The sequence below is a fragment of the Muscardinus avellanarius genome (assembly GCF_963383645.1).
Source record: "Muscardinus avellanarius genome assembly, chromosome: Y".
NCBI lineage: Eukaryota > Metazoa > Chordata > Mammalia > Rodentia > Gliridae > Muscardinus > Muscardinus avellanarius.
The window spans coordinates 4,953,706-4,980,460 of NC_137809.1; positions in this window are offsets into that span (position 1 = coordinate 4,953,706).

The window sequence follows — 26,755 nt, forward strand, 5'->3', positions numbered from 1 at the left end:
TGTGTTGCTACTCCTCATGCATTGTTATTGAGTAAATTAGAAAATGTATACATTAAGAAATATGATCAATCTTATAAGATAGAATGTAGGGATTGTCTACTAACCAATTGTATATATGAGTCTTTAATTAATAGATTTAATGTTCTAATCATTTTTCATCAACCCTCATATGTAATGTTACCTATAACTGTTGCAGAATCATTGTATGGTGATCCTGGAGTAGAAGTTATTAAGGAAATGATTGAATTAATGAGACCTAAGCACTTTGTTGCTTCTTTGTTTTTGGGAATAATAGCATTAATTTCAATAATTACTTCTAACCCTTTCTTCTGCTGCTTTAGTTAATAATATACTAACTGCTCATCATATTAATTCCTTGTCTCATGTTTCTTTTGCATTAGCTACTCAAGAAATCATAGATGGAAAGTTAGAAACTAAATTGTCAGTGATGGAAGAAATTGTTCTTTATTTAGGTAATAAAATAAAAAATATAAAACTAGACTGCAATTTGAATGCAATGCTCAATATAAATTGATTTGTGTTACTCCATTACCCTTTAATCATTCAGAGTATACTTGGGAACAAGTTCAAGCACATGTTTTAGGAATATGGAATAATACACAATTGGCCCCTGATTTAAAAAGGTCACAAGAACAGATTCAAATACTTAGTAAAGCTCATTTAGATATTAGTTCAACTGCTGATCTAGCTTCTCAATTTGTATCTAAATTCCATTCGATTTTAAATGTACATTTTTGGTGGAGCTACACGGCTTCCTTGGGAATGTTTTGTATAGTAATCATCCTTCTTTGCTTATGTCTTCCAGTCCTCATCCCCCTCACCACCCGAACAATAAGAGCCCTGACAATTAAAGGGGAAATGCTCAAATTAAAAAATAAAAAGGAGGGTATGCTACTGCATCTCATGCAGATCTTGAGAAAGCTTGAGCAGGGGATACGCAATGGTGTAGATCCCCCATGGAGTATGTCTAGCATTCCTTTCTTCAAAAAATTATTTTAGCCAGGCATGGTGGCACATGCTTGTAATCCCCGCGCTTGGGAGGCAGAGACAGGAGGATCGCGCAGGTTCAAAGCCAGCCACTCGCTCTGGCTTAGGAGACCCTGTTTCCAAATAAAAATGTAAAAGTAGGTCTGGCAGTGTAGCCCAGAGGTAGAAGGGCTTCCAGGAACCCCAGTACCTCCAAAAATTATTTTAGGATTATTTGTATTAATATGTATAATAATATGTATAATTGAAATTTTATGTATAAACATAACTAAAAACTGATGGGCAGCGGCTTGTGAGAGATTCAGATAGCAAAGGTTTTTTCCCAAGGATAAAGTTATTTGGTCAAACAAATAGTTCAAACTGACCTTAGTTAGAGCCACTGTATACAATTAAGTTTGAGACAGCTTTGTGAAGTGAGACAAAACATACTATGTCCGGCACCCTTTCCCTATACTTTATAGAATATAATAATTTTTACTGTCCTTGGCAATGCTGCTTGCATGACTATGCTCTTGCTTTTCTGCCAAAAAAATAAAGTATAAAAACTGTAACAATCCTGAATAAAATGGAGAAAGATTTGATCTCATGTGTCATTCTTCTCTCATCAGCCTCAGTTTTCCCCTCATCAACACACAAACCCTGGCTCTCCTAGGGCTTTACCCCAGCAGAGCCCTTTTCTTTCTCTGGGGCATTCACAGGGGCCAGTGTCTCTAGGGCTCCCAGGGTGTTTGCAGACAGCTCCTGATTCTGCCACTGGACACATATGGTGAGAGGTTTGGGACTTGGGAGATATGGCAGGGTAAGGTGGGCTGTACACAACCTTCTGCTGGGCGAGTAGTATGAGGTCCACATTGGAGTCCACAGCCACCTTGAAGATCTTGAAGGAGTAACAGTTGTCTTGGATCAGGGCTGGAAGATGTGCAGAGATATCTTTCCACTTGTTGAAACCACCAGGGACAGGGTCAGAAGGCAGAGAAGCTCTGGCAGAGGTGCAGGCAGCCCAGGCTCTAATCAGAGGAAACAGCCAAGTTCTGCAGCCAACTGGACTGCTGGATATTTTCAGAAGGTGTGGGCACTGGGAGGGGGCATTGTCTGCTTTGGAGGTTGGAGACTTGGAGGAGACATGGGGCACCCACCCACCACTTGTACCTGTTGAGGTAGTTGAACTTTTCCTTCACATTGTCCAGGCATCTTCCCAGCCAGGCTGGGCCCTCCTTGTCTGTGTAGTTTTGGATTGGGAGGAGGTAGGCCCACCAGTTGGCAGAGTTCAAACACCAAGGCAGGTCGGGTTCTCCAGGGCCTTGTGTGCAGGCACCACCAACATGTGTGGCAGCTACGTGAGGAGGCAGTCAAGGAACTGGATACAGGTGGCTGGGGGCTACTGTAGAGCTCAGGCATCAGCAGCTTCTTATACTTTCAGAAACTCTAGTGGCACATGGACCACTGTCCTCATGGAGCTCAAGACCCAGCTTGTTCTTGCAGGGTGACAGGTAGATGCCATCACAGAGCAGCACATTGCTTGGGTGTCTGGCATCAGTCCTGGTGGTGACCCAACATGAGGGCACTGATAAGGGCAGGGTGCCTATGACTTTAAGAATCTCCAGCTGGTCGGCTGTGTGGCAGATCTATGAGTGTGGAGACAAGATTGGTGTCCATCAAAGAAAAGTGCACAAAAAGAGGAGCATTGGGCAGGGAGGCTCCCTGTTTCATCCCATCAGGAGTGACTCTGAGCCAGGAGCCATATGGGGAAAAAGGTAAAGGTTGAAAGGTAGGATGGGGAGCAAATGCAGGTGAGCTGCTGAGGACTTGGCCAGGTGCTGGGTTGGAAAGCTGGGCACTGACACTTGGCCCTGGTAGAGATGGAAAAACCTCAGCATTGACACTGAGGAGTGGTGTCTATAGCCACATCCTCATCATGTGAATGTGGGCACCAGGTCATGCACATAGCAGGGCAGATGATGGAAGAAAGAAGAGCCTGTGTTGGTCAGTGGGACCACAGCCACACTTGCTGCCCTTGCTCTACTGCTCCTGGAGGGTGCAGGTCTGGGTGACATGGCTTTGATGACCTAGGGGTTTCCTTTAGGTCACGCTATGAGAAAACTCTCTTGATGCTGCTGCTTGGTGGGAATAGTCAGATGGCTGGCTGTTGCTGGCAATGGCAGAGCCTCAGAGCTGGTTCATGTCTGGGGATACAAAACCCTTGGGGTATGCTAAAGGGTGACTCTTTTGCTGCTAGCACTGTGTAGAGCTGTAGTTGGTCCCTGCCAAAACCATGGTTATACATCTTGGTGGGCCAAGATGTGCCTGTTACCAGCTCACATTTCCAAGGAAATACATTGTGCTGAGAGCTCAAGTTATTATTGCTCACATCTGGGAATTAAAAAGTCAGTACCATGGACTGTGAGGAGGTGTCCATGGGTTCAGGCTGTGTGCAGCCCTTGCAGAACAGGGCAGGGTAGTCCCTGGCTAGTAGTGTGAAGACAAGAATGGCATCTTTCCTAGGAAGATCACAAAAAAGTGGCATTTTACAGGAGGCTCCCTGTCTCATCCTGGAAGTGGTAGGTGTGAGTCAAGAATGTCCTTCTCATTTAGGTCTATAAAAGAAGTACCATATAGAAGCCAAGCAAGGCATCTGGTTCTGATTCTTTGTTTTTATTTTTTTTTCCTTTTCTTGCATTTTCTTACAGAAGAAACAAGGCAGGTTGTTCTGTAGGATATCTCATGTTTTACTTTTCTGGTTGCATCTGTGTGGTGATACCTGGCTTTTTTTCTCTCTTCTAGACCTCCTAATAATAATATTCTAGTATGTTTTCTTGACTAGAGAGCATCCTGGGCATTTTTTATTATGTCAGAAAACCTACAGCATCTGGCTGACTGTTGGATCACAAAGAAAATAGTTGATTCCTGCATTGTGTGTGTGTTTTATTTTTCTTCTGTACTAGTAATGTGTGTGGTGATACACATACAACTTTGTATGTGTGTGACATTTAACTATCCAACTTTGACATTATTTAACTATTCATATTCAGCACATACCTCTTTGTGTATATGTGGCAGTATATCGCTATCTAGCTTTGACTTTCCATATCTATACAACTTTGATACTATATAATGATCCAGCTTTTTCTCATCCATCCAGTTGATTTGTTCTTAATCCTTGCCTGGATCAAGAATTTCATTTGTATGGTGTTGTTAATTTCAGTCCATTATTCCTATTAATTTACACTTGGGTATTTGAGCAATCTACATAGGTTATCCTCTTGCTCACATAAAAGGCAGATGCTCTAGGGTTTCTGAGGCTGGCCTCCAATCTGTGATCCTTGTATTTCAGCCTCCCAGCTCCTGGGTTTACAGACATACACCCACATGCCCTACCCCACATACTCTGCATTTTAAACCCAAATTTTACACTCCTTTTCCAGAAATCATATGCAGTGGTACAATGTGCAACACAAAACCAATTTCTGTTGACGAGAAGGGGTTCAGAAACAACACCTGGAAAAGTGGTGCTGTGAAGCTCTCCATACTGACAACACAAGATCTCCATCAGTAAGATCAGCTGGAAAAAAGTCCCTGTCCCTCCCACCATTCTTACTTTCTCCTTCTTTTCTATATATGTACAGATGTTTTCTCTATTATTTGTTTTTCATTCCCAGCCTTATAATGACATACATCATAAAGTTAGAAATGTATGTCATAAGAGAAAAACATAAAAAAATACAATAGAGATACCTTCTACTGCACTCTCTCACTTGACACACTGGGTCAGACATAAACTTGTTCTATCCACAGACCATCATATCCTTACTGGGACCACCATGTCCACATACATCTAAATGCTTTCTCTTCCAAACAGTCAATTGTCCCCATAAAAATACATATTTTCCCTCACACCCTCATCCCAGCATTAGGTGTTGACCCTTTTCCCATATTACACTATTAAACCCACACACTCAGCAACAGAGGGAAGCCTGATGTTCTCTTGAGACCCCATCCATTCCCCACCCTGCACCCCTCACACCATTGCCATTCAATTCCAAACCCTATATCCATCACCCCGTTTCCATCCCATCCCATCACCAACACTTTATTCCTAACACCATCAGTATTCCTTGTCATCGTTCCAAAAACATTAAAACTGCAGATTTGTAGAGTTGAGCTCACAGACTCCCCCCCTTTTTTTACAACCATGCAGGTGATTCTCAGGTGAAAATTTCAAATTTCACTTTTACTTTCAAATTGTAAGGCCCATCAAATAAACCAAACGATTTAGTCCTTAAAATATAACTGGTTTTCACTTATTAGTGGCCAAAAATACCCAAAATGTAGTCAACTAAATCAAACTCTTCCCTACCCAAAAAGGTGAGATAGAGCATTACACAGGGGGAAATGCATGGACACAAACTCCCTGATATGTATCTTTGTCTTCTATCTTTCCATATATGAAACAATACCTTCTGAGTAAACTAGTTATTTTTCTTCACAGTAAATACCAGTCATTTCAAAACTGCATTATTTTTCTGAGTGAAACAACTTTCATTGACCAGCTATATCCATTGTTCAAATTAAAAGCTATACAGTGAATTTCTTCATTATTTATTCCAATGCACAAATCAAAAATTTATAGCCAGGCTTGGTGGAGCATGCTTGTAATCCTAGTACTTGGGAGGTTGAGACAGGAGGATTAAGAGTTCAAAGCCAGTATCAGAAACTTATTGAGGTCCTTAGTAACTTAGACCTGTTTTCAAATAAAAAATTATTGGGTTGTAGAGTATATTGGAGGTAGAAGGTCCCTGTATCTATCCCCATTAGCACAAAACATAATAACTTTCAATATCAGATCTTTAATATGAAATATACTCAGATTTGCCTTTCATCTTAGTAAAACAAACCTACTATTTGTATGTTATTTTTATATTTTGAGAAATTAAAACATTATTTTAAATGCACTAGAGCCTGTAATCCAGTACATGTGAGGCTGAGACATGAAGATTCCAGGTTTAAGGACAGCCTCAGCAATTTAGTGAGACTCTGTTTCAAAATTTAAATATAAAATTGGGCTGTGTGTAGCTTAATGTTTTAAATCCCCAAAACCAAAGAGATAGAGATAGAAATAGATAGATGATAGATAGATAGATAGATAGATAGATAGATGATAGATAGATAGATGGAGATCAATGTTTTTACATTAGACTGCACCTCAAAGAAGGTTCCCTCAGATTACTGCGAAGTATCTATTTCATTTGTTCATGAAATTTTCTTGTCCAACATTTAACTTCACAAATTACAAATGGTTGAAGTCAGTATATAGCCTGTAGCACTTGATCATTTAGAAGTTATGAGGGTGATATTTATTTATTTATTTATTTATTTATTTATTTATTTACTTATTTATATACTGATGATTGAATCCATGACTGTTTTACCTCTCACCTACATTCTCAGCCATTTTTATTTAGAGACGGTCTCATTAAATTTCTGAGGCTCCTGAAAGTTTCTGATGCTGACTCTAAATATGTGATCTTTCTGTAGGAGTCTTCCAAGTGCTGCATTACAAGTGTGGGCTGCCACACCTGCCTACACTAAATACTATAAAAAGTAAACACAGAGTCAGGCTGGGTGGTATATACCTTTAATCTGAATATTTGAGAAGCTGAGACAGGAGAATCTCAGGTATGCAGTCTGCTTCAGAAAATTAGCAAGATCTCCAGCAGCATAAAGAGACCCTGTTTCAAAATAAAAGAAAAAATAGTGTTTGGGGTGTATATTTCAGAGGTAGAAGTTCCTGGGCTTAGTCACCATTACCCAGAGGGGGAAAAAACAATTACTCAAAAAAAATAATGTAACCAAGAATGTTCATAGAAACACTATTCACACAGGTTCCTTCTAATTCTAGAATGTTCCCCCATCCCTATTTGTTTTCAATTTGGAAACAGTCTTACTAAGTTACTGAGAACTTTGCTAAGGCCAGGCATGGCAGGGCATGCTTATAATCCCAATACTCTGGAGGCTGAGACAGGAGGATTGTGCAGGTTTGAAGCCAGCCTCTGCTATGTAGTGAGGCTCTCAGCAACTTAATGAGACCCTGTTTCCAAATAAAACATAAAATTGGTCTGTGAGTGTAGCTCAGAAGTAAAAAGCCCCTGGTTCCATTCCTGGTACAGCCACACACACACACACACACAAAAAAAAAAAAAAAAAAAAAAAAAAAAAAAAAGTCTGAGCCTTACCAGTTGCTGAGGATGGCCACAAATTACAAATTTGTGATCCTCCTATCCCAGTCTCCCAAGTACAGAGATTATTACAGAAATATGCCTTTATCCTGGGATCCAAACTTTTTTTTTCTTTCCTTTTTCTTCTTTCTTTCTTTCTTTCTTTCTTTCTTTCTTTCTTTCTTTCTTCTTTCTTTCTCCTTTATCTCCCTCTCTTTTATTTCTCTTTCTCTCTCTTTCTTTCTTTCTTTCTTTCTTTCTTTCTTTCTTTCTTTCTTTCTTCTTTCTTTCTCCTTTATCTCCCTCTCTTCTTTCTTTCTTTCTTTCTTTCTTTCTTTCTTTCTTTCTTTCTTTCTTTCTTGTGTGTTATCCTTGAAAATTGCACCAAGGGACACTCTACATTTGAGATACATTCCAAGATCTACTTTTTGTTCTATATTTTTAAACAGGGCCACACTACGAGCAGAGAGACTCACTATGTATCTGGGCCTGGCTGTGAAGCTATAATCCTCCTTTCTAAGCCTCCCAAGTCCCGGGATTATAAGTGTGCACCACAATGCCTGGCAGTTTGACTCTATTTTAACTGTATATGTATATGTATATGTATATGTATATGTATATGTATATGTATATGTATATGTATATGTATATATGTATATATGTATGTATATTGGTGGTACTGGAGTTCCTGGAAACTCTTCTACCTCCAGGCTATACTCCCAGACATGTATTTTTTCAAGTGGGATTAATTTCCATTTTTCTGCATATTTTTAACCAGTTTTTCCAACACCATTTTTTGAACAGACTATCTTTATTCCAGTGTATATTTTGGGCCCTTTTGTCAAATATCAAATGGCTGAAAGTGTGGATTTGTTTCTGAGTCTTCCTTCCTGTTCCATTGGTCTACATGTCTGTTTTGTGCCAATACCATTCTGTTTTTATTACAGTGGCTTCATAGTATAGTTTAAAGTCAGGTATTGTGATTCCTCCTCCATGGTTTTTGTTGCTGAGAACTACCTTGGCTATTCTGGGGTTTTGTTGTTCCAAATGAATTTAAGGACTGATTTTTCTATATCTATATGGAATGCACTTGGTAACTTAATGGGTATTGCATTGAATCTGTAAATCACTTTTGGAAGTATGGCCATTTTGATAATATTTATTCTGCCTATCCATATACAGGGAAGATCTTTCCATCTTCTAAGATCTTCTTTGATTTTTTTTCAATGTTTTATAGTTTTCTTTGTAGAGGTCTTGGTTAAGTTTATTCCTAAGCATTTTATTTTTTGTGAATTTTCAGAGGATTTATGTTTGGTGTACAGAAAAGCTTCTGATTTGTTGAGATTAATTTTGTATCCACATACTTTGCTGAAATTGTTGATCAGGTCTATAAGTCTTTTGGTTGAGTTTTTTGGGTCTTCTAAGTATAGTATCATGTCATCTGCAAATAGTGAAAGGTTGAGTTCTTCTTTTCCTACTTGTATTCCTTTGATTTCCTTTTCTTATTGCTCTGGCTAGAGTCTCAAGTACTATATTGAAGAGAAGTGGTGATAATGAATATTCTATACTTGTACCTGTTTTTAAGGGGAATTATTTTGGGCCCAAATTTCTTCAATGTCTAGTTCTTGTCATATTATTTTTTCTGTTATAAACTATGTGTTCATTTTTGGAGTGATCATCTTCTAGAAGCAAGCTTCTACACTCTATATGGTCTAAGCAATTGTTTATAGTATTAATAAATGCCTTTACCTCAGTGATTGCATCCTTTATTTCTTTCAGGCTATCTCTAAATTATTTCCAGTATTTATGTATTAATACTACATTTGTATTTCTGATTTGACTTTCTGGAGACCTCTGCACTTCTGTGTTATCAGATTCTATAGTTATAGAGTTGTGGGTGCTCATTGTTTCTTTGTTATTTTTTTCATGGCTTCAGACATTTGCCTCTGTTGCTTTTGATGTATTTCTCTCAGTTTCTAGGTGTCAGCTGGTAAATCCAAGGGAAACTTGTATTGTATTCAATAGTGAAGTTTGAAGGGGGAGGGAAGTGTAGGAGTAAATGAAAGAATAGGGTAAAATCTCCAGTAGACACAAATAGAGAGAAAGTATGAGATTGGTATATATTAGTATATCCTAGAAGTTAGAAATAGTAAGGATAATGTGTGTTCTTGTAAACAATGTAGAATTTGTGGTATAATTATATGAAATAAGTTTGATACAAGCCAAAGAAAAGAGCTAAAAAACAGAAGAAAGATAGTATAGAAATAGTGGGAAAGGGGAAGAGACATAGGAGAGGCTTTGGGGACAGGTTAAAAATAAAGAACAAAACAAAAAAATGACAACAACAAGATAACCAACCAGGTATACCTACTCATACACAAAAAAGAGAACAAATATAACTAAAAACAACCTCAACTATGAACTAATGCAATTCTGCAACACAATGACAATCCAGCATATAGGTATACAGCAGTCTTTTTCTGTGGTATATCGAATCCCAGTGGCACCCTTTTCTTCTGTGAGTTTGGTTCTCTGAGATTTTCTCAGTGTATGTAAGTAGCCAATACTTATCCAGTTGTGTTATGTATTAAGCACAGGCTACCCTCCAGCTTTCTGCCAGTATGGAGTCTCTGTCTCTGTCTGCCACTGTTTATGTGAGAGTCTTTATTCTCCACCATTAGGGATGGCCAGGTCTGATTTCCCTGCTTTCTCCACTAATGGGAGGTAGTGTTATTGAGACTAACTCTGAGCCTCTACAAAGTATGGTGCTTTGTCAGCACTTTGCCTTTACTGAGATTGACCACTAGATGTAAGACCCAGGGAGATAATCTTGGCTGAGCCGGTCCTGAGGGGCACATCCCTGGTTATTTCATTAGGCTGCAGTTTTACTCACACATCCATCGCTTGCTGGGACTCTGGGGGGCATGGTGTGTTGGGCTGTTGCTGCAATGTTGATCTCACCAAGGTGCCTGTAAGCATGGCGAGTTTCTTTTCTGGTGTGACGTGGTTAGTTCCTTTTGCTATATCAGGTCTTCAGGACAGCCAACTTACACACTGTGCATCTGCGGCTTTTCCCTTCAGAACCTTTGTTCTCCTTTCTCATCACTGGTCCATGGTACTATGCAGGAGGAAGGAAGCCTGCACTCCAGTTGGCCTCTGCCACTGCAGGCGGGGCTTATTTTTCCCCCTCTCTGGATGGTCTTCTAGTATTTTCCTCTTTCTCACCTGCATTTAATATTGTTATCCCTCTGCTTCTTCTTTTTTTTAATTTTAATCTAGCTTTGGGGCATCTGTTTTAGGGATAGTGGGGATTGAGTCAGCAGAATTCTTATGCACTTCTAAGCTTGGTCACCATTTACTTTTCCTTCCTGAATTTTTTTTTTTTACTTTCTTTCCAGTGGATTCATCGTAAGTATGTAGAAAAGTTATTGATTTTTCTTAATTGATTTTGTTCTTTGTATATTACCCAGTTTATTGCTTTCTGGTATAGCAGTGAAAAATGGACTAACACAGACCCTGAATAACCAATGCAATCTTGAGATAGAAGAAAGCTAGAAGCATCACATTTTCTGATTTCAAAACATATTCCAAGGCTATAGTCCTTAAAACAATGCAGTCTTGAAATAATAGGAAATAGGCGGGGAAACAGTACAGAAAAGACAGACAGGATTTGTGGAGACATACACAATCTACTGATCTTTAACTAGGTCACCAAAAACATGTAATGGGCAAGAAACAGTTGCTTCAAGAAGTGTTGATGAGGATAATGGAAACCCACATGTGGAAGACTGAAACTAGACCCCTATGCTATGGGCTGCACTATCAGTGCCCAGCTGTATTGGTTTTTGCATGCGTGTAGTGGGGGAAGCATCCTGGAGGTCTAACCCGGGGCACTATATCACTAAGGTCCATCCCCAACTCTTAATTTTTATTTTGAGACAACATCTTGCTAAGTTGCTCAGGCTGGATCCCAAATGTAATTCTCTTGCCTGAGATCCAGCCTCCCGAGAAGCTGAGATAAAAGGAATACTCCACTGCATTTGGATAAAAAATGATTTTCCTACACTCAAGCAGCCCAGCACCACACACAGCTCAGCTTCACCCATGTTAAGCAGGCACAGAAACTAACATCAGCATATAGCTTATTGCCTATAGCCTAGAGCTAGGAAACCACCAAACTCAAGTCTGTTTGATACTGAAGTGTAGAACATTAGTTGTGCCCTGTATGATATGGGGCTGAGTGAATCTGGTGTGTGCAGCCAGGGTCCAGCATCAAGGGGATCCTACTATGTATCACTAGCCAGGCAAAGATTGAAATTCCAAATTCCAAGTGTGGCTTCTCATGACTGAATACCAGTTTCACATCACTGTAAAGTGGACTGTTAAGTAGAACCATCATAAGTTGGTGGTCTTCTGCACTACCTGTACTGACTAGCCCTAACCCAACCTCTCCAAGACCTGGTAAGACAAGAGTAATAGCAGTGCCTCCCAGGGATGGCTGTCAAGGGTATTACATCAATCTGTCACTGAAAGCAGCCCATACTCAACGAATAGGCTTGTTCAACTACAGCAGGGATTGGAAAGGTCCAGCTGGGTATTGGCATAGAGAAGTTTTATGATTAACCTGGGTGGTGAGCAAAGATGAACTTCATCATGGCAGGCTCCTCTACAGAGAAGGGGTTGGTGGGGTTGAGCTGGTGCCCCACTGAGAGGATGATGACCTGGGGAACAGGGTAGCACTCAGACTTCTGCTAGTGTGCATCCCTGCTTTCCTTCTAGGTGAGATTCGATTTTCTCTTCTGCAAGATGCATAAGATATTGTAATCTCAGGATTTGGGAGGCTGAAACAGGAGGATCACAGGTTTAAGGCTAGCCTTAGTAACTTTACAAGACCATAAGTAACTTAGCAAAACTTAGCCAAAACAAATAGGGCTGGGGGTAACTCATAGGTAGAATGACCTAGCGTTTAACCCCCAATATCACAAGGAAAAATAAAAAAAAGACCTGAAAACCCTCTGGTTTCATGTGCCAACAGCACATAAGAAGGCTGTGTATGGATGTGACATGCAGCTCCAATATCTGCCCTATATCAGGTGATAAGGGGGAGGCTGAGCAGTGAGCAGGCATTGGTTAAGGGCAGCAGCCCCAGGTGATCAGGGGTGATTTTCAGCAGCAGGTGACACCCCACCTGTTCTACTGCTAAGAGAGAAAGTCCCATATTACATGAGGTCAAAATCCAGGGGTGGGCCAGTGCAAGACACCTGAGCATGTCCCTGTATAGGGCAAGGGACAGGGAACCTGGCTGGTCTCCGGAATCCCCATTGCCCCCTTCAATGTGAATGTACAATCCAGTGCTCAGTGACCCTGCAGCTTGAAGTTCCTATCTCTGGAGGCTGAGGCTGGTCTTTCTGAACTAATATAGGATTCTCTAGTGTCTTCTGTGCTCTGGGCTCCCCTCCAGAACCACCTTATCTGTGGGTGCTGCCTGTCTGGTCCTGTGTCCACCTCTGCAGTGGGGTGTGGGGTCTTCAGGGTCATGAATGGGTCTGAAACCCTCCCTCTTATGTGCCCCCAACAGGGCTAGGGGCTGCTAAGTCCCAACCCTGGCCTCATAGACCAGGTGTCTCACCTTCCTCTCACCAGAATGGGGTGGCTTTTGGACATTTTGCACCTTGATAACACTGATCCCAGTGTCATTGCTTATGGTCATCATTTACTTGACAGTGACTGTGGTGACAAGGTAGCTGGATGAAGACCATCTGAAGGTCCTGCTGCCCCTGTGGGACTGGAAAAAGTAAGAAACTCATATTATTGCCTGTATTCTTGAGGATTGGCCTTCTAAGTGGAGTCAGATGAATACATCTCAGGAGGGTTTGGATTTGCATTTTCCCACTTGCTAATAATGTTGAGCATTCATTTATATCTATTGGCCATTTGTGTTTTTTTCTTCCAGACAGTGTGTATTCAGTACAATTGACTGCCTTGCAGGGTGTTTTTAGTTGTTTTTAAAAGTTCTTTGTATAGTCTAGATACTAGTCATCTAATATATATGATCTTAAAATATAGTCTGCTTATAAATCAAGTACTAAAGGACTTCCTAGAAGTTCCAATAACCAAGTTAGTGAACAGATAGGCCAAGGGGAGGGGGAATAAAAAAGTCTTAACTAGAGTTCTGGCTGCATCTTGTGTCTAATATGAGCTTAGCACCTCAAAGAAGTTAAAACCCCACTTACAGCAGATGGGAGGGCCTGGAGCCCTCCAGGTGTTGGAAATTTAGGGAATGGGTGGAGAAATTCAACTGAATGTACAGATAGGGGCCAGCTCCTGAAATAGGCCTTTACTTCAGAGACACTGAAGGTTTGACTTGTGTTTTAGAATCACTCAATGGTGCAAACATCCATGAATGGTTACATGCATTCAGAGGCCCAAGTGCTCCAAGACTATGATTACAGCATGAATTCCTGATTCAGACACTGGAACAGTAGACACCTGTTGGAGAGAATGAGGATTTCTAGCAATTTGTTCTCCTCACTTGTCCCTACTGACTAAAACTGTGCCTGGTTCCTTGTTGTTTCTATTTGAAAACACAAATATATAGTCTGATGCTGTGTCACAGGCCTGTAATCCCAGTGCCTGGGAGGCTGAGGCAGGAAGAGTGCAAGTTTGAGGCCAGCATGGACAAGCTAGCCAGACACAGTTTCAAAATAAAATTTGAAGGTGCTGGGTGTGCAGATGAGTAGAATGATCTACTTGGGCTCATGTGCAGTACCACACACATAAAAATATACAAGGGGAGTGCCAGGTATGGTGGTGCACACTTGTAATTCCAGTACTTGGGAGGCTGAATCAGGAGGATAACAGGTTAGAGACTAATCTCAGCTACTTAGTGAGGCCCTCTACAACTTAGTGAGACCCTGTTTCAAAATAAAATAAAAAATAAAAATTAGGGCTGGGAGTATAGCTCAGAGTTAGAATGACCCTGTGTTCAATCCCAAGTACCACACACATAAACACACAAAAATGGGATAAATTTCCATATAAAAGTCTAAAGGAAGTGAGACATTGTGGCACATGCCTGTAAGCTCAGTACTGGGTGGCAGAGACCAGAGGATTGCAGATTGAGGACAGCCTCAGGAAGTACTGAGACTCTTATCAACCAGCAAGACCCTGTTTCCTAATAAAAAATAAAATTGATCTGGAGGTTCCATTTCCAGTGCCACAGCAAAAATAAATACATAAATAAATCTTGGAGGTAGAATGACATTGTGTCCCATCCCCAGTTGGAGGCCAGCCTCAGCAACTTAGTGAGGCTCTGCTACAAACCAAAATATAAAAAGTTCTGAGTATAGTTCAGAGGTAGCAGGACACTGGATTCAATGCCCAGTAGCTACACACACAAAGACTAAATAGTCCAATTATAACACCAATGTCCTACCCATCCAATGCCAACCTGTCTTTTGGAGAATTAGGAGGATGGACTTAACTTCCCAACAGCCTGAGAGCCTGAAGTCCCTGGCCTGTTTCCCACATTATTTAGGCAGGAGGCTTCTGAGGTTTCCTTCACATTCCTCCTCTTCTACTGCCCGCAGACATCAATATGGGGACAGAGGGACCCACCAGGGTCCAGCAGAGTCAGCTGCTCACAGGAATTCCCTCTCTGTGCCCCCACATGACACCATTTACATAGCAGGAGTGGGAAAGGCTAAGTCTCCAAAGCGACATTTGTAGCACCCGTCCTAGGGTAAGTGTCCCCCAGGTACCCTGGGGGGCCAGCGCCTGCTGCACCCAAGAGGCAGTATCTGTGCCAATAACGAGCAAGAGGAAGGTGGCCAGCTTACGCCTCTTCCACTGCCCTCTCTGCCCTGATTACATAAATAGGGAAACCGAGGCCTTGAGGAAAAGAGTTTGAGGTTATATCTCGGCCTGGGGAGCCCAGGGACCCTGCTGTACTATAGAGATCTGTGACAGGGTTTCCACAGACACCTCTACCTGGGTGGTCTCCAGCAGTTTCTTTCCCAACTGCTTAGCTCCACCCACTACTTAGTCCCACCCACTTCTCAGCTCTGCCCACTGCTCAGATCCAACCTAGCAGCCCATCCTACTGATTGGCTTCACTCACCTACTCTGTCCCACCAACTCAGGTGCAACACAACCACTTAGCTCTGCCCCAGCTTCTTAGTTCCACCCCAACTCTTCCTCCTACCAGTTGACACCATTCACCTGTTAGGCCCCACCCACCTGGTTCTGCCCTAACTGTTCCTCCTAGCAGGTGGCCCCATTTACCTGTTAGGCCCCGCCCACTCAGTCCTGTCCAATGCCTCTCCCTCAACTGCTTCTACTGGTTGGGGGTCACTCACCTCACTCAGCCCTGCACATTCAGCTCTGTCCCAAACACTCCTACCCATTGGGGCCACTCTACCATCTCCTTTTGGAATCCTTTGGCTCTCCCAACTGGTTCAGTACATCTCTTGGATCTGACCCTCCCCTGGTTGCTACTGGCCTGTCTTGGCTCCGACCAGCCATCCAGACCCGCCCACCGCTTTCCCTTCTGGTTGGCTCCATCTGATCTTCTTTTTTCTTTTTTTGGTGGTACTAGGGGTGGAATTCAGAGGCTTTCTACCTCCGGGATATACTCCCAGACCTATTTTCTCTTTTATTTGGAAACCGGGTCTCACTAAGTTGCTGAGAGCCTCACCAAGTAGCTGAGGCAGGCTTCGAACCTGTGCAATCCTATCTCAGACTCCGAAGCGCAGGGATTACAAGCATGCGCCACCACGCCTGGCTTTCCATCTGGTCTTCTTGACCCAGCTCCTCCAGATCCGGCCCTCTAGCTCTTCCCACACTGATTGGGCCTGCCCATTGATCACTTTTACTCTACTTGGGTCCCTGGGCCCACCATAGATTTTTCATGCTCATTTGTCTCCACTCTCCTCTGTGTTTCTGCCCTTTGGTTCAGCCCACACTTCTCCTCCCCTGGCCAGCTGCTTTGCCCTTTTTTTTGGATACACTTGTCTTCCCCCAAGCTCTGAGGCACCCTTTAACAGATTCTCTTCAGTTAGAGGTACCCAGGGCTTGGCCCTCTGCTTTTGCTTAGCCCTGTGGGCTCTAGCCTGTCTGTAAGGCCAGCTTTTCCCTGCTAAGCAAGAACTAACTCTGCCCACCTTGTCTCAAGCCTCGACATTGCCAAATGAGGCTGCAGTGTCTGACCATGCCCTCACCACATTGGATCTCAAGAAGGCCTTTTAAAATAATGTGAGTGGAACATATTTTTTCCACAAATCTCAGCCTGAAACTCTACTTGGGAGATAGGGATGCTGCTGTGTACTTGGACTGCAAACTGGAAGCGACTTGGTTATATTTATTTATTTTTGGTTGCACAGGGAATAGAGCCCTCTTCTACTTTTTATTTTGAAACAGATTCTCATTAAGTTGGTGTGCCTGTTCTTAATGTGTAAGTCTTAACTTTCCCAGTATTGAAATTACAAGCATGCACCTCCAGGCCCAACTTATCTAATTTAAATAAGAACAATATGTTGGAAGAATAATGGAGAGGTCACAAAATAAAGTCTGAAGAAAAAGTTCAATAAATCAGAAGCTGGGGCATATCAGTTGGCCTGGAGGCTAAACACCCTCTTAAGGTCCTCCTGGCACACTGCTCTGTGAGCAGGCACTTAATCTGCTGTCTCTCTGACATGCCTCAGATTTTTTTTTTTCTTTTGGAGGTGGAGATAGTGAGGGTGAGACAGGAGAATTGAAGTTTTAAGGTCAGCCTCATAAATTTGGCAAGATTCTGTTTCAAAATAAAAGATAAAAAGGGCTGCTGAGCATGGTGGCACATGATTACAATCCCAGCATTCAGGAGGCTGAGAAAGGAGGTTCTCAGAGGGCCTCAGCTATTTAGCAGGGCACTTTGTAACTCAGTGAGACCTTGTTTCAAACAATAAAAGACTAAAAGAGGCCTGGTGGTGTAGCTTGGAGGTAGAATGTACCTGGTTTCAATCCCAGTATTGAAAAAAAAAAAAAAAAAAAAAAGAGCTGAGTGTGTGACTCGAAGGTAGAATGACCCTGAGTTCATCCAGAGTGTCTGTGGGTTCATTCTTAGGGTTTCCCCAAATGGATATTATTTTATAAAATAGACTATGGACTATATTGTGTTTATCCAAGGATAGTGGTGTGTGCCTGCAGTCTCAGTGCTTGGGAGGCTAAGACAATAATATAGCAGATTTGAGACCAGCCTCAGCAATTTAGCAAGGCCCTTTACAATGTCATGAGACCTGATTTCAAATTAAAAAATAAAATAGGGATAGGGTTTGGTCCAAAAGGAAATGAGGGAAACAGAAGCCCTGATTAGAGACAGTGTAGTTATGCATAATCTTAAAGAGCAATGCAGTTACTGTGATCTCAGGGTTTTGAGTTGTCTCTATGTATTTTAAGGCTTCAGGCTTTAACTGCCTTTACATTCTTACTAGCTTGGAGGTAGAACAAATGGTGGAGTGGAGGAGACCTCTATGATAAAAATTATATAACATTAAAGAAAGAAATTTAAGACTTTAGAAGATAGAAAGCTCTCCCATATACCTGGTTAGGCAGAATGAATATTATCAAAATGCCCATTCTATCAAAAGTGTTCTACAAGTCAACACAATCTCTATTAAATACTAATGTCATTCTTCACACACCTAGTAAAATCAGTTTTAAATTGTATATAAATGAGAGACCCAATTAGCAAGACCAATTGATTTTTCCACAAAGGTGCTAAAAACATGTTGGAGAAAAGATTAACAAATGTCGTTGGGAAAACTGGTTTTTCATTTGTCAAAAAATAAAATATCCACCTTTAATGTTGCAGAAGAGTCAACTCAAGATGGAGCAAAGACATGGAAATTAGACCAGAGGCATATTATTATATTATATTATATTATATTATATTATATTATTATATTATTATTTATGTATATGTGAAACATATTGAAAATGGCATACATTCTGACTGCTTGGAGTCCTCCCCCCCATGCCATTCCCCTTACCTCCCTCCCAACAATGACTATTCAGGTCAACCCTGCCATATTTATGTTTTTACACAAATTCAGATGTTGCTCCTTCATTAATCAACCTCAGACTTTTTCCTCCCTTACCTTTCCATTCTAGCTTTGCTGATGTTTCTCCTCCATTGTATGAAATCCCTCTGATATCCCTAATATTCCATAGTTTGGGTATATTAAAGGAAACATAAGTCCCTTCTCTTTCTGTGCTAGGCTGATCTCACTTAATATAATATTCTCCAAGTCTTTCCATCTTGCATATGACATGGTTTTGTTCTTTATAGCCCAATAGAATTCTATTGTGTGTATTTCCCGTAATTTTCCAATCCATTTATCTGTGATGGAGACTTAAGTTGGTTCTATATTTTGGATATTGCAAATTGTGCTGCTATGAACATGGGTATGGATATGTTACTGTAGTTCTCTTACTTCAACCAATTTGGACAAATACCCAAGAGAGGTATAGCCAGATCATATGGTGCATCTATTTCCAGTTTTCTAAGACCAAAGGCTTTAAAAATACTAGAGGAGGCCATAAGCCTAGCAATAGAACAAATAGTCATGGGTTGAAAATTTTAAAAAGTATTTAAGAGATAACTAAATAATAAAAGAGGAAATTAAATAGATCCTTTACAAAAGATAAGATACAAATGGCAAAAATACATTAAAAATGTTCAACATCATTAACAATCAGAAAAATGCAAAGAAAGACTACACTGAGAGTCCATCTCACCCCCAAAAGAATGGCAATCCTCAGAAAGACAACAATAAATTCTGGTGAGAATTGGGGGAAATAGGAACTCTTCTACACTGTCAATGGGATTGAAAATTATTGCAGTTGCTATGGAGATTAATGTAGATATTTCTCAGAAGACTGGAAAAGAAGAGAATATATGATTCAGCTATATTACTCTTGAGTATCCAGGAAGTAGGCTAGATAATAATCCATATACTAGAAAGACCTCAGATAATGGAGAATAAACTTCAGTGGGGCAAAGGAGTTGGTCTAAGGGAAGGAGATGGGGAGAGGGAAAATTGATGAAGTAACACTTCCTTGGATATCATGTGCATATGTGAGGATAGCAATGCCAATCTCAAGTTTTCATTTGAGGAATCGGGGTAATATGGAGACAGCTGAGAGAAAGCTCACCCAGTTCTGTGTGCATATATGCCACAATCACTATAATTATCATGTATACATTATTATGTGATGCTATAAAAGTATTAAAAAGCACAATCTAGAGTCAGATGCGATGGTGCTTGCTGCAGTCCCATCTACTGGAGAAGCAGAAGACAGGAGAGGACCAGGGAGAATAGGAAGGAGAGGAAGGAAGGAATAGAGGAGTTGATGGAATGACAGAGAGACTGATACATGTAACACACAGGAAATACTTGCCACAATGACGCTCCATAGTTTTATAGTTTCACTGATTGCCTTATTTATGAGCAACATCTGGAATCTCTAATAAAATAAACATGTCAGACATTAAAATGAGTGACCTTGATTATGATCACAAATCTATTTTATTAAAAGCACCTGCATACACAGATATTCAGTGCCACAAGTCATGTTCCAATCAATGATCATTGGATAACCTTCCATGGCTGTTTCAGCCTGACAGAATGAAGACATGACAAAGGTGACCATTGATGCTACATTTTGAAAGGACATGTATTTCCTATATACCATCTATAAAATAAAGGTTATCATTCTACCAATACTTAAGATTGTCTGCTAAGTTCTACAAGCACAGATTCTTGAAATCCTGGATTTCTTCATTTATTTCCTATGCAATCTTGACTCATTTAATTTTTCTGGACCTTAGTTTCTGCCTCTGATAAATGAACATGGTAATATTTCTTTATTTGACATGTGACTTAAATAATTAAGAGTTAATATAAGCTGTGAATGGTGGTGCAATTCTGAAATCTCAGTACATGGGATGCTGAGAAAGGAGGATCGTAGGTTCAAGGTCAGCCTTAGTAACTTAGCAAGGCTCTCAAAAATTTAGCAAAACCCAATTGTCAAGTAAAGAAATCAATTAGGACTAGCATTCAGAGGCAGAATGTCCTTGGGCCCAGCAACACACACACACACACACACACACACACACACACACACGCACACGCACACGCACACGCACATGCACACGCACACGCACACACATATGCTTTAGAGATAAGCAGTACAAGAATAGTCAATCTGTAACTTATTAGTGATACAAAATAATTTGGAATATTTATGTTACATCACCTTCATCTTTACTTGGTTTTTCTGACAGAAACAAATTATTTTCAATTTTACAAAAAATATAAGATGAAAAAATGACAGTCTCCATCACCACATAATTTAACATTTACTCTCTTTCCCCAACACAACCTTTATAACTTTATTTGTTTTTCAATACTGATCAGCAACAAAGGATTGATGGTGGCATAGCCATTGTCTACCAGCATCTGGAGCCACAGGCAAGCTGGATCCTAATTCAACAATACTTTATAGGAAGAGCAGACAATGCAGTCCAGAAAGTAAATGATCACAAATAAACTTATGAGCATCAGAATGGTCCAGGTGGCCCTTTGTTCTGGGAATGCTTTTGAAGAAACACAGGTGGTATGGAGATGCTTGTGATTGTAGGTGTGAACACCACATCAGACTTCAAAATCACATTTTATTTGACTTAGGTGAAATCCTAAAATTTTGAGGATAGAAATCAAGGAATGGATGACCAGTAATATGAGGAAGCCAGTTGCTCCATGTAAAACTGTACCAGGCAAGAAAATGCCTGACACACATAGGAGGTACAAAACCACAGACCCCAGGACATTACAAAGTGCCAGGAATCTCACCCCAGAGCACACACAGCCAAGGTGTGAAGTGTGATGGGACTAATTTGAACTTAGGATCAACAATGAAAAGTTATTATTTACATGATTGAGAACTTTCTTGTCTTCACACTTATGTTGTCAAAGGAACTTAGAGGAAAGTTTTGTTCTTACCTCTCCCCAGATTACTATTATCCAGGATGGAATAAAAAAAAAAAATCATGGGACACATTGAAAATGTTCCACTGGGGACTCCAAGTTTCTAACCTTCCCAGTGAATTTCTGTCACATTTCCAAAAAGACAATTGCAGGTCTGTAGAAAGATAAGCTCACAACACCCTTTCCTTAAAACTGTGCTAGTGATTCTCAGGTACACACAGTGCCTTCAAGTTGTCTGGTAAGTGCTTCTCTATTCTACAGATGCAATGCGTGGGTGGGTGGGACTTCTAGGATAGAATAGGAAGAGGCAAATCTGGGTGAATTGCTCAACCCTCTGAGTGAGGATTTTTGTGGCTTCAGAAGAGCGATCCAGCTCGAACCACTGTATACAACCCAGATAACTGATATTGTGATCAGAAAATTTTTTATGATATGTAGTCTTTTACTACTATCCTAACTAAGCTAGCCCTTTCTATCTCCATGAAACACCAGCTATTTTTAAGGTAGCATTTATTGTTCTGGATTAAAAAAACATTCATTTACTATCTCAGTACTCAAGTTACATACTATTGAGTTATTTTATGCATCTTTTATTTCTATTTATAAATAAAAAAACTGATAACTTTCAGTATCAGATGTTCTTAAAGTAAGCTCAGATTTGGATAAAAACATTTGTTTTCATAAAACAAATGTAATATATATATATATATATATATATATATATATATATATATATATATATATATATGTAACTTCTATTCTGTTCCACTTGTCAGTGTATCTGTTATTGTGCTAGTACCATGCTGTTTTTTTTTTTTTTTTTTTTTTTTTTTTTTTTTTTTTTTTTTTTTTTTTTTTTTTACCATTGACCTATAATATAGTTTGAAGTTTGGGATTGTGATGCCTTCTGCGTGATTCTTATTGCTGAGTATTGCTTTGGCTATTCTGGGTCTTTTTGTTCTCCATATAAAGTTCATGATAGCTTTTTCTAGGTCTATGAAGAATGTAATTGGTATTTTAATGGGAATTGCATTGAATCTATAAATCATTTTTGGCAGAATGGCCATTTTGATGATATTTATTCTGCCTATCCACAAGCACGGGAGGTCTTTTCGTCTTCCAAAGTCTTCTTCAATTTCTTTCTTTAATGTTTTATAGTTTTTCTTGTAGAGGTCTTTTAGATCTTTGGTTAGGTTTATTTCTAGGTATTTTATTGGTTTTGAGGTTATAGTAAATGGAATTGTTTTATTTCTTTCATTGTGGACTCATTGTTGGTGTAAAGAAAAGGCTTTTTTTTTTTTTTTTTTTTTTGGTGGTACTGGGGTTCCTGGAAGCCCTTCTACCTCTGGACTACACTCCGTGACCTATTTTTTAAATTTTGAAACAGATCTCTTAAGCCAGCATGGCTGGCTCTGAACCAGCGTGATCCTCCTGTCTCCGCCTCCCAAGAGCAGGGATTACAAGCATGTGCCACCACGCCTGGCTGAAAAGCCACTGATTTTTTAGGTTGATTTTGTATCCTGCAACTTTGCTGAATTTGTTAATTAACTCCCGAATTCTTTTGGTTGAGTTCATAGGGTCTTCTGAAAATAAGGATCATTTTAATTCCTCTTTTTCTATTTGAATTCATATGATTTCCTTCTCTTGTCTTATTGCTGTGGCAAGTGTCTCAAGGACTATATTAAAGAGGAGTGGTGATAGTAGACATCCTTGTTTTGTTCCTGATTTTAGGGAAAATTCTTGCAGTTTTTCCCCATTCAGTATAATGTTGGCTTTGGGTTTGTTGTATATTGCCTTAATGATGTTGAGGTATGTTCCTTTTATTCCAATTTTCTCTAGTGTTTTTAACATGAATGGGTATTGGATTTTGTCGAAAGCTTTTTCAGCATCTATTGCTATAATGATGTGTTTTTTATTCTTGATTCTATTTATGTGGTGAATGCCATGTATTGATTTGCATATGTTGAACAAGCCTTGTTTTTCTGGGAAGAAACCAACTTGGTCATGGTGTATTATTCTCTTGATATGGTTTTGAATGCGTATGGCTAGTATTTTGTTTAGCATTTTTGCATCTATGTTCATTAAAGATATTGGTCTGTAGTTTTCCTTTCTTGAGGTATCTTTATTTGGTTTGGGGATTAATGTGATAATGGCCTCATAGAAGGAATTTGGGAGGGTTCCATCTCTTTCAATTTCCTGGGATACGTTATGCAGTATTGGTATTAGGTCTTTACTGAAGGTTTTGTAGAATTCAGCTGGAAACCCATCTGGTCCTGGGCTTTTCTTTGATGAAAGAATTTTTATTGCCATTTCTATTTCATTGCTTGGTATTTGTTGTTTTAGGCTTGCTATTTCCTTTTGGTTCAGTTTAGGTAGGCTAACTGTGTTTGGAAATCTATCATTTTCTTCCATGTTTTCAAATCTATTGGAGTATAAATTTTTAAAGTAGTTTCTGATAATCTTTTGAATTTCTTCACTATCTGCAGTGATGTCTCCTTTTTCATTTCTGATTTTAGTAATTTGCATTGATTCTCTTTTTCTTTTAGTTAGGTTGGCCAGGGGAATATCAATTCTATTAACCTTTTCAAAGAACCAGCTTTTGGTTTTGTTGATTCTTTGAATTTTTCATTCTCTATTTCATTTATTTCTGCTCAAATTTTAATAATTTCCTGTCTTTTGGTGGCTTTGAAATTGGACTGTTGCTGTCTTTCTAGGTCCTAGAGTTGTGCCAATAGGATCTGAAATTGGTTATTATGAGTTCTTCGTATGTGGGCTCTCAATGCTATAAACTTTCCTCTTAATACTGTCTTTATAGTGTCCTATAGATTTTGGTAAGTTGTGTCTCTGTTTTCATTTATTTCAAAAAAATTCTTTATTTCTTCCCTAATTTCTGCTCTTACCCATTCATCTTTCAATAGTGTTTCAGTCTTCTCCATGTATTTGCATAGTTTCTTTTGATTTTACCATTGTTGATTTGTACTGTAATTCCATTATGATCTGAAAAGATGCAAGGAATTATATTACATCTTTTGAATTTGCTGGTGCTTTCCTTATGTATCAGGATGTGATCTATTTTGGAGAAGGTTCCATGTGCTTATGAGAAGAATGTGTATTCTGTAGTATCTGAATGAAATATTCTGTATATGTCTATTAGGTCCATTTGGTTTACTTTTTTCTTTAGTTCTAAAGAGTTTTTACTCATCTTTTGCCTTGAAAATAAATCCAGTGGTGTGAGAGGCATATTAAAGTCTCCCAGAATTATTGTATTTGGGTCTACTTGAGATCTGATTTCCCAAAGGGTTTGTTTTACAAACATGGTTTCATTCACATTTGGAGCATAAACATTTAATATCATTATATCATCTTGGTGTATTGTTCCTTTTAATAAAAGGAAGTGCCCTGATTTGTCTCTTCTGATGTGTCTTAGTTCAAGGTCTGTTTTATTGGATATCAGGATTGCTACCCCTGCCCTTTTTGTTCTCCAGAAGCATAGTATATCTTTTTTCCATCCTTTTGCTTTCAGTCTGTGAGTGTCTTTGGCTGTTAGGTGAGTTTCTTGCAAACAGCATATATTTGGGTTATGTTTTTTAATCCACATTGTCAGGCTATGTCTTTTGATTGGTGAGTTAAGTCCTTTGACATTAAGGGTTATTATTGAAATATGATTTTTGTTTTCTGTCATTTTGTGTTCTGTCATCTGTTTGGTAGCTTTTTCTTTCTTTCTTACTTAGAAGCCCCTCAGATCACTTTCCTCTCTTCTCTGGTTCTGTAGTCTGCTTCTTTTATCTTCTTTGTAGTTAATTTTTTAAGTATTTTCTCTAATGTCGGCTTTGGATTCATAAATTTTTTGAGATTTTGTTTATCTTGAAACACTTTTATTTCTCATTCAACATTGAATAGTAGTTTTTCTGGATAGAGCAACTTTGGTTGGAAGTTATTTTCTTCCAAGGTGGATCACGTTGTACCAGTCTCTCCTGACATTCATGACCTGGGTTGTATAGTCTGGGGTGATTCTTATTGCTTTGCCTCTGTATGTCACCCGACCTTTTGTTCTCACTGCTTTTAAGATCTTTTCCTTGGCCTCTATGTTAGTTATTTTGACTATTATGTTGCATGAAGAGGCCCTTCTTTGATCTTGTCTTAATGGTGTTCTGTATGTCTTCTAAACATGAAGATCTATCTCTTGTTCCATGTTTGGGAAATTCTCAAAAATTATTTCTGTGAAGAGATTATGGATGCCCCTGGTCTGTACCTCTATCTCTTATTCAATGCCTTTTATCTATAAGTTAGGGCATTTCATGTTTTCCAAATTTGCTGAATGTTTAGGTTTTCTTGATGTAATGACTCCTGTATAATATTGACGGTGTTTTCAGTCTTGGGTGAACTGTCTTCTAACAGTGATATTCTACTTTCCATTTCATCTAATCTTTCAGAATTTTCTTCTTTGCTGACTTCATTTCATTTATTGACTCTTTCATTTCATTCCAGACCTCTTTCTGATTCTTTCTTAGTATTTCTAACTCATCTTTTATCTCCTCTATACTTGTTTTAAATCCTTTCATCATATTGTAGTTCAAGATTTGGAACTCCCCTTCTTGCATTTCTTGTAGGGCAGTATCAGTGGTTTTTGTCATTTCTCCATTATTCCTAGTTTTCGTAATTTCAAAGTTCTCAGGCCTGCTTTTCTGCTGTCTTCCCTTCATTAGTGGGTATTATTTTTAGCCCAGAATTTCAGAAAAGTCATCCAGTAAGCAAAACTTTATTGAATGGTGAGGGTTGGGTGATGGTGGAGTAGCTAGGATGATGGGTACAGGAGTCAGGTTAGGTAGAAAATATGATTAGATTGTGGAAGAGTTTACATATAATAAGGTTGTATATGGATGAGAATAGGAGAAGTTTAGATAGAAAAGTTGTTTTAATTATTGGAATATATAAGTATGGAGATTGGAGAAATGTTGTGTATTAAACACGGAGGTACATTTAGGCGACAGAAAGTTTTGAGGGAAGATAGTATATAGCCTAAATTGAAGACTTTGTAGACAGGGTGGGGGAAAGGAGCAAAGACAAACAGATAAAGAAACAAAATAAGGAACAAAGGCTAACTTTTATACTTCATGTATAGACAGCAACTTTGACAAAGAAAGAAAAGATACCATCCAGAGAAATCAGAAATGATTAAGAGAATAAACAGGATGAGAACAAACTGAAATAAAACTAAACTCTAACCGCCATATATATAAGTAAAAAAAAGAAGGAACCAAAAACTTATTCCCACAGAAAACCAAAAACCAAGTCAAACCCAATACCCAAAAATTAAAACAAACAATATCAAACCGCAATAATAAAAAATAAAATATAAAATGATGAAAAATAATAAAAAATAAATAAAAGATATAACAGTCCTACTATATCACTGATATATGGTGAATGCACCACTGTCTTGTATTTGCTTGGAGTGTCCCCTTGTGGCTGCGTGCAGATATCATGCCTTAAGTACTCTTCTGTGAT